This window comes from Bos javanicus, chromosome 6 (genome assembly GCF_032452875.1).
Source record: "Bos javanicus breed banteng chromosome 6, ARS-OSU_banteng_1.0, whole genome shotgun sequence".
NCBI lineage: Eukaryota > Metazoa > Chordata > Mammalia > Artiodactyla > Bovidae > Bos > Bos javanicus.
The window spans coordinates 25486265-25497956 of NC_083873.1; positions in this window are offsets into that span (position 1 = coordinate 25486265).

The following is an 11692-nucleotide window of genomic DNA, read 5'->3' on the forward strand; positions in this document are numbered from 1 at the left end:
ATGAATGGTGATTAGTAATCTCTAAAACACAGGTAATCAGCAGCAGGAAGCTCCACAGGTTGTTCACGGTCCACGGATACTTTTGAGTATTGCTGTGGCCTGAACGGTGTCCCCCAGATGCCTGTGCTGAAGCACTCACCCCCAGCATGACTGTGTGTGGAGACAGGACCTAGAAGGAGGTAAAGTTACATGAGGTCATAAGGGTGGGTCCTAAACAGCTAGGACTGGCATCCTTAGAAGAGAAGAAAGAAACACCAGCGCTCTCTCTCTTTTCCTCTCTGCACATACAGAAGAAAGGTCATGTGAGGACACGGCAAGGAGGCATCCATCTACTCATCAGGAAGCGTGGTTTAACCAGGAACCAACCCAGCCAGCAACCTAATCTTAGACTTCCAGCCACTACAACTCTGAAAAAAATAAACTTCTGTTGTTTAAGCCACATAATGTCAATGGCATTATGTCATGGCAGCCCTAGCAGATTCACACAGGTGTGAATATGTAGGTAACTCTTAGGTCCATTTTCTCCATGTGCAAGCTCCAAGTGGCTGCATCTTGGAGCTATGAATGGATCAGGCCTATTCATTTTTATCCTCATTTTGCATTTACTATAAAAATGTCATTAGTGTCTGATTAACTTATAAGAAGGTAATGCAAATAATTTGTGAAAGGCAAAATGCTAATTTAAAACAATACAAAAATAAAATTTCATCTGGTGTCTTACCCATCCAGTACTCTCTTCTGTCCATTTTGAAAGCACTGATTCAATACTAAATTTGCATCAAGTATCTGCAATCCCAGAAAATAGTACTTATGCAAGTGTCTATAAACTGGCCCCCAAATTCTCTCTCCCTGGTATCCACACCCTGTGGAATCTCCTTCCCTTGACTGTGGGAGCACCTGTGAATAGAATAAAGGTCACCCCTGTGATTATATTCTATAAGCAAGATGAAGAGATTTAGAAGATATAATTAAGATCTAAAATCAGAATTACTTAGAGTTTATCAAAGTCTGTTCACCAAAAGGTGATTATTTGGGATGGTTCTGACCTAATCAGGTGAGCCCTTTAAAAGAGATTTAGGTTGAGGTAGCTCAGCTGGTACGGAGAAGGCAATGGCACCCCACTCCAGTACTTTTGCCTGGAAAATCCCATGGATGGAGGAGCCTGGTGGGCTGCAGTCCATGGGGTCGCTGAGGGTCAGACACCACTGAGCGACTTCACTTTCACTTTTCACTTTCATGCATTGGAGAAGGAAATGGCAACCCACTCCAGTGTTCTTGCCTGGAGAATCCCAGGGATGGAGGAGCCTGGTGGGCTGCCATCTCTGGGGTCGCACAGAGTCGGACATGACTGAAGCGACTTAGCAGCAGCAGCAGCTCAGCTGGTAAAGAATCCGCCTGCAATGCAGGAGACCCTGGTTCAATTCCTAGGTCAGGAAGATTCCCTGGAGGAGGGCATGACAACCCACTCCAGTATTCTTGCCTGGGTAATTTCATGGACAGAGGAGCCTGGCAGGCTTCAGTCCATGGGGTCACAAAAAGTTGGACATGACTCAGTGACTAAGCAGGCATACACAAGAACAGACAGCTCACCTGCTGGCCTTAAAGAAGCAAGCAGTCATGAGGTCTACAGCTGCCAGGAAGTAAGTCAGCCAACAACCACAAGAGCTTGGAGAGGACCCCAAGCCACAGATGAAAGCCCAGCCCCAGCTGGCCCCTGGCTTGCAGCCTTATGAGACCCTGATCTGGAGATTCGGCTCAAGTTAAGCCATGCCCACAGTCCCCACCCACTGTGAGGTAACAGCAAAGGTGTTAAACCAATGTCTGTCAGACCCGGAATCCAGGGCTTTTACCCATGACTAGTGGATGCTGAGTTGCTGCCAGGCCAGGGGTCTGGACTCTGCTGTGGCTATAAGAATCACAAGTACAAGTTCTTTTGATAAGAATGTATTTGCTAAAACACAAAATACCCCAAATAACCAAAGCAATCTTGAGAAAGAAGAATGAAGCTGGAGGAATCAACCTTCTTGACTTCAGACTATACTACAAAGCTACAGTCATCAAGACAGTATGATACTGGCACAAAAACAGCAATATAGACCAATGGAACAAGATAGAAAGCCCAGAAATAAACCCATTCATCTATGGGTACCTTATTTTTGACAAAGGAGGTAAGAATATACAGGGCAAAGATAGAATAGGACAAAGATAGCCTCTTCAATAAGTGGTGCTGGGAAAACTGGACAGCCATATGTAAAAGAATGAGATTAGAACACTTGCTAACACCATAAACAAAGATAAACTCAAAATGGATTAAACACCTACATGTAAGACCATAAACCTATAAAACTGTTAGAGGAAAACATAGGCAGAACACTCAATGACATAAATCAAAACAAGATCTTCTATGACCCACCTTCTAGAGTAATGGAAAAACAAAAATAAACAAGTGGGACCTAATAAAACTTAAAAGCTTTTGCACAGCAAAGGAAACTATAAACAAGGTGAAAAGACAGCCCTCCAAATTGGAGAAAATAATAGCAAGTGAAACAACTGACACAGGATTAATTTTAAAAAAACATACAAGCAGTTTGTTTATATGACTCAATACCAGAAAAACAGTCAGTGTAATCAAAAGTGAGAAAAAGACCTCAACAGGCATTTCTCCAAAGAAACTATACAGATGGCTAACAAATATGAAAAGATGCTCAACATTGCTCACTATTAGAGAAATGCAAATCGAAACTACAATGAGATATAATCCCATACCAGTCAGAATGGCTATCATCAGAAAGTCTACAAACAGTAAATGCTGAAGAGGGTGTGGAGAAAAGAAAACCCTCTTGCACTGTTGGTGGGAATGTAAATTGATACAGCTACAATGGAAGACAGTATGGAGATTCCTTTAAAAACTAGGATTAAACCACCATATGACCTAACAACCCCACTCCTAGGCATATACCCTGAGGAAACCAAAATTGAAAAAGACACATGTACCCGTGTTCATTGCAGCACTATTTATAATAGCTAGAACATGGAAGCAAACTAGATGTCCATCGACAGATGAATGGAAAAAGAAGCGGTGGTACCTATATACAATGGGATATTACTCAGCCATAGAAAGGAACACATCTGAGTCAGTTTTAATGAGGTGGCTGAACCTGGAGCCTATTATACAGAGTGAAGTAAGTCAGAAAGGGAAAGAAAAATATTGTATGCTAACACATATATATGGAATCTATACAGATGGTACTGATGAAATTTTCAGGGCAGCACTGGAGATGCAGATGTAGAGAACAGATTTATGGACGTGACTGGCAAGGGAGGAAGGGGAGGGTGAGGTGTATGGAGAGAATAACATGGAAATGTACATTACCATATGTAAAATAGATAGCCAATGGGAATTTGCTGTATGGCTCAGGGAGGTAAAATAGGGGCTCTGTAACAACCCAGACATCATTTTTTGGGTGTTAGTTCTAAAAGGTCTTGTAGGTCTTCATAGAACCGTTCAACTTCAGCTTCTTCAGCGTTACTGGTTGGGGCATAGACTTGGATTACTGTGATATTGAATAGTTTGCCTTGGAAACGACCAGAGATCATTCTGTGGTTTTTGAGACTGCATCCAAGTACTGCATTTCGAACTCTTCTGTTGACCATGATGGCTACTCCATTTCTTGTGAGGAATTCCCGCCCGCAGTAGTAGATATAATGGTCAGCTGAGTTAAGTTCACCCATTCCAGTCCATTTGAGTTCGCTGATTCCTAGAATGTCGACATTCACTCTTGCCATCTCTTCTTTGACCACTTCCAATTTGCCTTGATTCATGGACCTGACATTCCAGGTTCCCATGCAATATTGCTCTTTACAGCATTGGACCTTGCTTCTATCACCAGTCACATCCACAGCTGGGTATTGTTTTTGCTTTGGCTCCATCCCTTCATTCTTTCTGGAGTTATTTCTCCACTGATCTCCAGTAGCATATTGGGCACCTACTGACCTGGGGAGTTCCTCTTTCAGTATCCTATAATTTTGCCTTTTCATACTGTTCGTGGGGTTCTCAAGGCAAGAATACTGAAGTGGTTTGCCATTCCCTTCTCCAGTGGACCACATTCTGTCAGATCTCTCCGCCATGACCCGCCCATCTTGGGTGGCCCCATGGGCATGGCTTAGTTTCATTGAGTCAGACAAGGCTGTGGTCCTAGTGTGATTAGATTGACTAGTTTTCTGTGAGTATGGTTTCAGTGTATCTGCCCTCTGATGCCCTCTTGCAACACCTACTGTCTTACTTGGGTTTCTCTTACCTTGGACATGGGGTATCTCTTCACGGCTGCTCCAGCAAGCACAGCCGCTGCTCCTAACCTTGGATGAGGGGTATCTCCTCACACACCCTTTCTAACATTGAATGTGGAATAGCTCCTTTAGGCCCCTGGAATGCAAAAGTAGGAAGTCAAGAAACACCTGAAATAACAGGCAAATTTGGCCTCAGAATACGGAATGAAGCAGGGCAAAGACTAATAGAGTTTTGCCAAGAAAATGCACTGGTCATAGCAAACACCCTCTTCCAACAACACAAGAGAAGACTCTATACATGGATATCACCAGATGATCAACACCAAAATCAGACTGATTATATTCTTTGCAGCCAAAGATGGAGAAGCTCTATACAGTCAACAGAAACAAGACCAGGAGCTGACTGTGGCTCAGATCATGAACTCTTTATTGCCAAATTCAGACTTAAATTGAAGAAAGTAGGGAAAACCACTAGACCATTCAGGTATGACCTAAATCAAATCCCTTATGATTATACAGTGGAAGTGAGAAATAGATTTAAGGGCCTAGATCTGATAGATAAGAGTGCCTGATGAACTATGGACTGAGGTTCGTGACATTGTACAGGAGACAGGAATCAAGATCATCCCCATGGAAAAGAAAAGCAAAAAGCAAAATGGCTGTCTGGGGAGGGCTTACAAATAGCTGTGAAAAGAAGAGAAGTGAAAAGCAAAGGAGAAAAGGAAAGATATAAGCATCTGAATGCAGAGTTCCAAAGAATAGCAAGAAGAGATAAGAAAGCCTTCCTCAGTGATCAATGCAAAGAAATAGAGGAAAACAACAGAATGGGAAAGACTAGAGATCTCTTCAAGAAAATTAAAGACACTAAGGGAACATTTCATGCAAAGATGGGCTTGATAAAGGACAGAAATAGTATGGACCTAACAGAAGCAAAAGATATTAAGAAAAGGTGGCAAGAATACACAGAAGAACTGTACAAAAAAGATCTTCATGACCCAAATAATCACAATGGTGTGATCACTGACCTCGAGCCAGACATCCTGGAATGTGAAGTTAAGTGGGCCTTAGAGAGCATCACTATGAACAAAGCTAGTGGAGGTGATGGAATTCCAGTTGAGCTATTTCAAATCCTGAAAGATGATGCTGTGAAAGTGCTGCACTCAATATGCCAGCAAATTTGGAAAACTCAGCAGTGGCCACAGGACTGGAAAAGGTCCGTTTTCATTCCAATCCAAAAGAAAGGCAATGCCAAAGAATGCTCAAACTACCGCACAATTGCACTCATCTCACATGCTAGTAAAGTAATGCTCAAAATTCTCCAAGCCAGGCTTCAGCAATATGTGAACTGTGAAATTCCAGTTGTTCAAGCTGGTTTTAGAAAAGGCCGAGGAACCAGAGATCAAATTGCCAACATCCACTGGATCATCAAAAAAGCAAGAGAGTTCCAGAAAAAATATCTATTTCTGCTTTATTGACTATGCCAAAACCTTTGACTGTGTGGATGACAATAAACTGTGGAAAATTCTGAGAGATGGGAAGACCAGACCACCTGACCTGCCTCTTGAGAAATCTGTATGCAGGTCAGGAAGCAACAGTTAGAACTGGACATGGAACAACAGACTGGTTCCAAATAGGAAAAGGAGTACATCAAGGCTGTATATTGTCACCCTGCTTATTTAACTTATATGCAGAGTACATCATGAGAAATGCTGGGCTGGATGAAGCACAAGCTGGAATCAAGATTGCTGGGAGAAATATCAATAACTTCAGATATGCAGATGACACCACCCTTATGGCAGAAAGTGAAGAGGAACTAAAAAGCCTCTTGATGAAGTTGAAAGAGGAGAGTGAAAAAGTTGGCTTAAAACTCAACATTCAGAAAATGAAGATCATGGCATGTGGTCCCATCACTTCATGGGAAATAGATAGGGAAACAGTGGAAACAGTGTCAGACTTTATTTTTCTGGGCTCCAAAATCACTGCAGATGGTGACTGCAGCCATGAAATTAAAAGACGCTTACTCCTTGGAAGGAAAGTTATGACCAACCTAGATAGCATATTTAAAAGCAGAGACATTACTTTGCCAACAAAGGTCTGTCTAGTCAAGGCTATGGTTTTTCCAGTGGTTATGTATGGATGTGAGAGTTGGACTGTGAAGAAAGCTGAGTGCCAAAGAATTGATGCTTTTGAACTGTGGTGTTGGAGAAGACTCTTGAGAGTCCCTTGGACTGCAAGGAGATCCAACCAGTCCATTCTGAAGGAGATCAGCCCTGGGATTTCTTTGGAAGGACTGATGCTAAAGCTGAAACTCCAGTACTTTGGCCACCTCATGTGAAGAGTTGACTCATTGGAAAAGACTCTAATGCAGGGAGGGATTGGGGGCAGGAGGAGAAGGGGACAACAAAGGATGAGGTGGCCGGATGGCATCACTGACTCGATGGACGTGAGTCTGAGCGAAGTCCGGGAGTTGGTGATGGACAGGGAGGCCTGGCATGCTGCGATTCATGGGGTCTCAAAGAGTCGGACACGACTGAGCGACTGAACTGAACTGAACAACTAGAGGGGTGGGATGGGGAGGGAGATGGGAGGGGAGGTTCAAGAGGGAGAGGGCATATGTATATCTGTGGCTGATTCATGTTGATGTTTGGAAGAAAACAACAAAATTCTGTAAAGCAATTATCCTTCAATTAACAAATTAAAAAAAAATTTTTTTTTAAGGGATGTATTTGCTAGCATTTGACTTTGCCACTGATTAACTCACTACCTTCTAGCCTATACTGGGACTCAGCTCTGTCTTAACCATGTGCACTCTACCCATTGTTTTCCTGCCAGTGTTTTCCTTATTGAAAAGACGTAAGAAGAGTCAAGTCATTCTGCTTTCTTTATCTGTTCTTTCCCTCTATTCTTGTTTAAGACATAGCATTAAAACATTAAAAGCCTTATTATTTGCTCTTAGCACTTTTTTTCAGAAAACAAGTCTGACATTATTATTTTCCCCTTTAGCTTTAAGGCACTATTCTTATAGGTCCTGAGACTTTCTTTTATGAACCTTGATTATAGGGCTCCCCTTTCACTGGTTGTTCAAGCAGCAGTGTTTACAGCAGGACCAGTTTAATAGACCAAATGGGAAGTGACCCAAATACCCAACAAAAATCAAGTGAATACATAAATTGGGGTATAGTCACACAATGGAATACCGCATGGCAGTGAGAATGAATGATCTGATTACACGCAACAATACTGACGAACCTCATAAACATAATGTTGAATGAGAGAAGACAGAATCAAAGAGTAGAAATTGCACAATCCTCTGATTCCACGAAATACAGAAACAGGCAAAACTAACCTCTGGAGTCCTGGTGTGCGTAATGTCCTCCTTGTGACAGGGGAGTGCGAGGACCGAGCACAGGAAGGCTCTGGGTGCCAGGAGATTCTGTTCCTGGAACTGGGTGCTGGTTACATGCGTGGGTTCAGTTTGTGAGAATTCATTGAGCTCCACACCAATGATGTGGACACCTTGCTGATAGAATATTCGGTTCCATTCAGTTGCTTGGTCGTGCCCGACTCTTTGCGACCCCATGAACCGCAGTATGCCGGGCCTCCCTGTCCGTCACCAACTCACATCTCTTAAAAGTTTTTTAACATATAATTTCCTGGGTTCCACCCCTTAGACTTACTGAGTCAAAATTCCTGGGAAGAGAACTTAGATATTGAATTTTAGGCAGGATCCCCAATCCCAGGCAATTTTAATGCTTTGTGACACCTGAGAGCCACTTGTCTAGAAACCTTTAAAACAAAGGCAGAAATGTAATTAAAATTATTTTTCTAACTTAAGTAAGTGTTTATAAAATTAAAACCATCTTATTAATAGCCTTGCTAGTAACTAGTCTTCCTGGTAACATAAAAATGTAACCCAACAAAAAGTCCCATTTGGTGGCACGTGTTTTGATTTTGTTTGTTTCAGGTTTCAGGAGCAAAGAGAGTGGCTTTAAATTCGTGTCTGATTTTATGGCCAAAAAATGATTAATATGGATCATTAATAACTCATGTGTTGCACAGAGAACAAATTCAGGAAGGAATTGACTTGCATCATTCAGGAAAGAGCTGTGTGTTAATATAAGGCTCTCCACCAACAAAGAAAGGGGGGCTTCAATTTGAACTAAAATTGAAGTAACAATACATATCAGCGTTACTTTCTTAGATGACCTCTATTCTACATTATCACAATAGATTGTTTTATTCCCATCTTATGTAAGAATAAAACATTTTTATTTCCTATAGATTTATGTATTCCTGATACAGAATGTTCAAATGAGGGGGTCCAGACAAATAAATCTTCAGGTGAATATATATGTCTTCACCACACGCACCATAAAATTGTATAAGCAATGACTGCACTCTTCTAATCCCTCTCTTCTTTGGTGGCCTTCAGATGTTCCCTTCGTATTTCTCTTAACCAGAGAGAAAAAAAGTCATTAGAATGCAGATAAATTCTCATATCTAGGCAAATCTTCTGAACCATAGCTCCAAAGATTTTTAATTTGCATTTAAACTTAAGAGCACCCATTTTGAAAATTTCCATAGCTGATCTGACATGTAACAACACCTTCAAAGCTCTTTTGAGTGATGAGTGCTGGGGGAGGGGGAGGGTCAAAGAAGAGGAGTCAGTACCCATTTCAGTTCTTAAACACAGGAACTATTAGTTTTCCAATTACTGTGATAGTCTTGGGGCTTCCCTAGTGGCTCAGACAGTAAAGAATTTGCCTGCAAAGCTGGAAACCCTGGTTTGATTTCTAGGTCAGGAAGATCCCCTGGAGAAGGAAGTGACAACCCACTCCAGTATTCTTGCCTGGGAAATCCCATGGACAGAGGAGCCTGGCAGGTTACAGTCCATGGGTCACAAAGACTCTTAGCAGCCAAAGAAAAGTATTAAAGTAAGACATAGAAAATCTGTATTTATTTCTACCTTGAGATTCTTCATGGGAAATAGATGGGGAAACAGTGGGAACAGTGTCAGACTTTATTTTTTGGGGCTCCAAAATCACTGCAGATGGTGATTGCAGCCATGAAATTAAAAGACGCTTACTCCTTGGAAGAAAAGTTATGACCAACCTAGATAGCATATTGAAAAGCAGAGACATTACTTTGCCAACAAAGGTCCCTCTAGTCAAGGCTATGGTTTTTCCAGTAGCCATGTATGGATGTGAGAGTTGGACTGTGAAGAAAGCTGAGTGCTGAAGAACTGATGCTTTTGAACTGTGGTGTTGGAGAAGACTCTTGAGAGTCCCTTGGACTGCAAGGAGATCCAACCAGTCCATTCTAAAGGAGATCAGTCCTGGGTGTTCTTTGGAAGGAATGATGCTAAAGCTGAAACTCCAGTACTTTGGCCACCTCATGTGAAGAGTTGACTCATTGGAAAAGAGTCTGATGCAGGGAGGGATTGGGGGCAGGAGGAGAAGGGGACGACAGAGGATGAGATGGCTAGATGGCATCGCTGACTCGATGGATGTGAGTTTGAATGAAATCTGGGAGTTGGTGATGGACAGGGAGGCCTGGAGTGCTGCAATTCATGGAGTCGCAAAGAGTCTGACACGACTGAGTGACTTCACTTTCGCTTTTCACTTTCCTGCATTGGAGAAGGAAATGGCAACCCACTCCAGTGTTCTTGCCTGGAGAATCCCAGGGATGGGGGAGCCTGGTGGCTGCCGTCTATGGGGTCACACAGAGTCGGACACAACTGAAGTGACTTAACAGTAGCAGCAGCAAGACTAACTTTTGGCTGATAGTAGCTCAACAAACCAGTATTCATATTAATTGTTTTATGGCTGGGGGATGACACACTTCCTGCCATCCTATCTCAAAAATGCATTTTGTGGGTGAGGGGCCTGGTGAAACTCCCTCAGCCTTGAGGTGTTGCTCTTATCTGATCAATAACATTCTAACAGACATAAAACAGCTTGCTAAAGACTAGCAAGAAGGGCACTCCCCATCCCCCTTCTGATGTCTATGTCAGAATCTTTCTCTGTCCCTTTTCACTTTAATGAAACTCTGCTACACAAAAGCTCTTGAGTGATCAAGTCTGGTCCCTGGTCCTGAAGCTAAATCTTCTTCCTTGGAGACCACGAATGCAACACTCTTCACTGTAAGCTATCATGGTGATGGTTGCATGATGTGAACTATTTAATGCCACTAAATTGTATACTTCAAAATGGTTAAGGTAGTAAATTTTGTTATATGTATTTTATTGCAATTTAAAAATGTTTTACAATAATGACTAGAAAATGCTTTCATTGTGGTATACATAGAAAGTGCCCCAAAATAATAAATAAAGTTCCTGAATGGAGGCCCATAATGGTCCCATTATGTCACGAGTTCCTTTCTGGGGAAAAGAAAGCATGTGGTGACATGAAATCATCACAATTTTTACAAAAGGAAAAATCTGAAATGTTTGAATCATTGTGGCTTTGTTTTCCAATTATAATTTTTTTTCCTATTCCTCCATTTAGCAAAATCTGAACTATTCACAGTAGGAGTCAAGACAACTCAACCTCTCACCCCTATATTGTTAGCTGTATCCTGACCTCACAAACTTTCTACTTAATCTGAGCCCATGTATAGCCACATTCCTCGATGCCATATTTACCACATCCTAAAATTCTCTCCAATCACTGGCAGCTTCAGATTGAAATATTTCTCCAAACTTGATCACCCCTAGATTTTTTTTCTCTGCATGACATCTCTAGCTAGTGTTTGCCTCTGAAAAATAATATATTTAAATTGAGTTCACTAAATAAAATTATTTGTTGAATTATATCATGCTATTAATATCTGTAATTGTAATGACATTACACATTTCTTTGCAGTATTCAGAAAATGACAATAAAAGTGAAAATTTGTGAAGAGAGGAAAGATGGAAAAAAGAAATGTGTCTCACAGATTAAGCATATTCATTTTGGCTGTCTATAATTTATTTTCTACATGGCTTCTGATCTCTGTCTTAAGAGTAGAGTTCTTTATAGTCATTAAGGAAGAATTCTAAAATCTGGAGATATAAAATTATTAATATGCAGCTGAAGTTTTCAGCTATATCACACTGCAAGATATGCAATTATAAACTAATTATTCATTAATTCAACAAACATTTATTGAGTGTGTACTGTGCCTCCTCTGCACCAAGTTACTTCTTTCTTATAAGGCAGCACACAGGGACAGCACGTTCTTGGTTTAAAAGCAAGTGGCTTTCTATAACAGATTTCTTAGGTGCTAATTTATGCAGCAAAACCAGATGATTTTAAACCCAGATGATTTTGAGCCTGGGTCAAAACAGGCTTATGTTTCAGCTTCAATACTCCTTGTGTGATTCCGGGTCAGTTTACTTCACTGCTGAGGCTTCAGTCTCCTTATC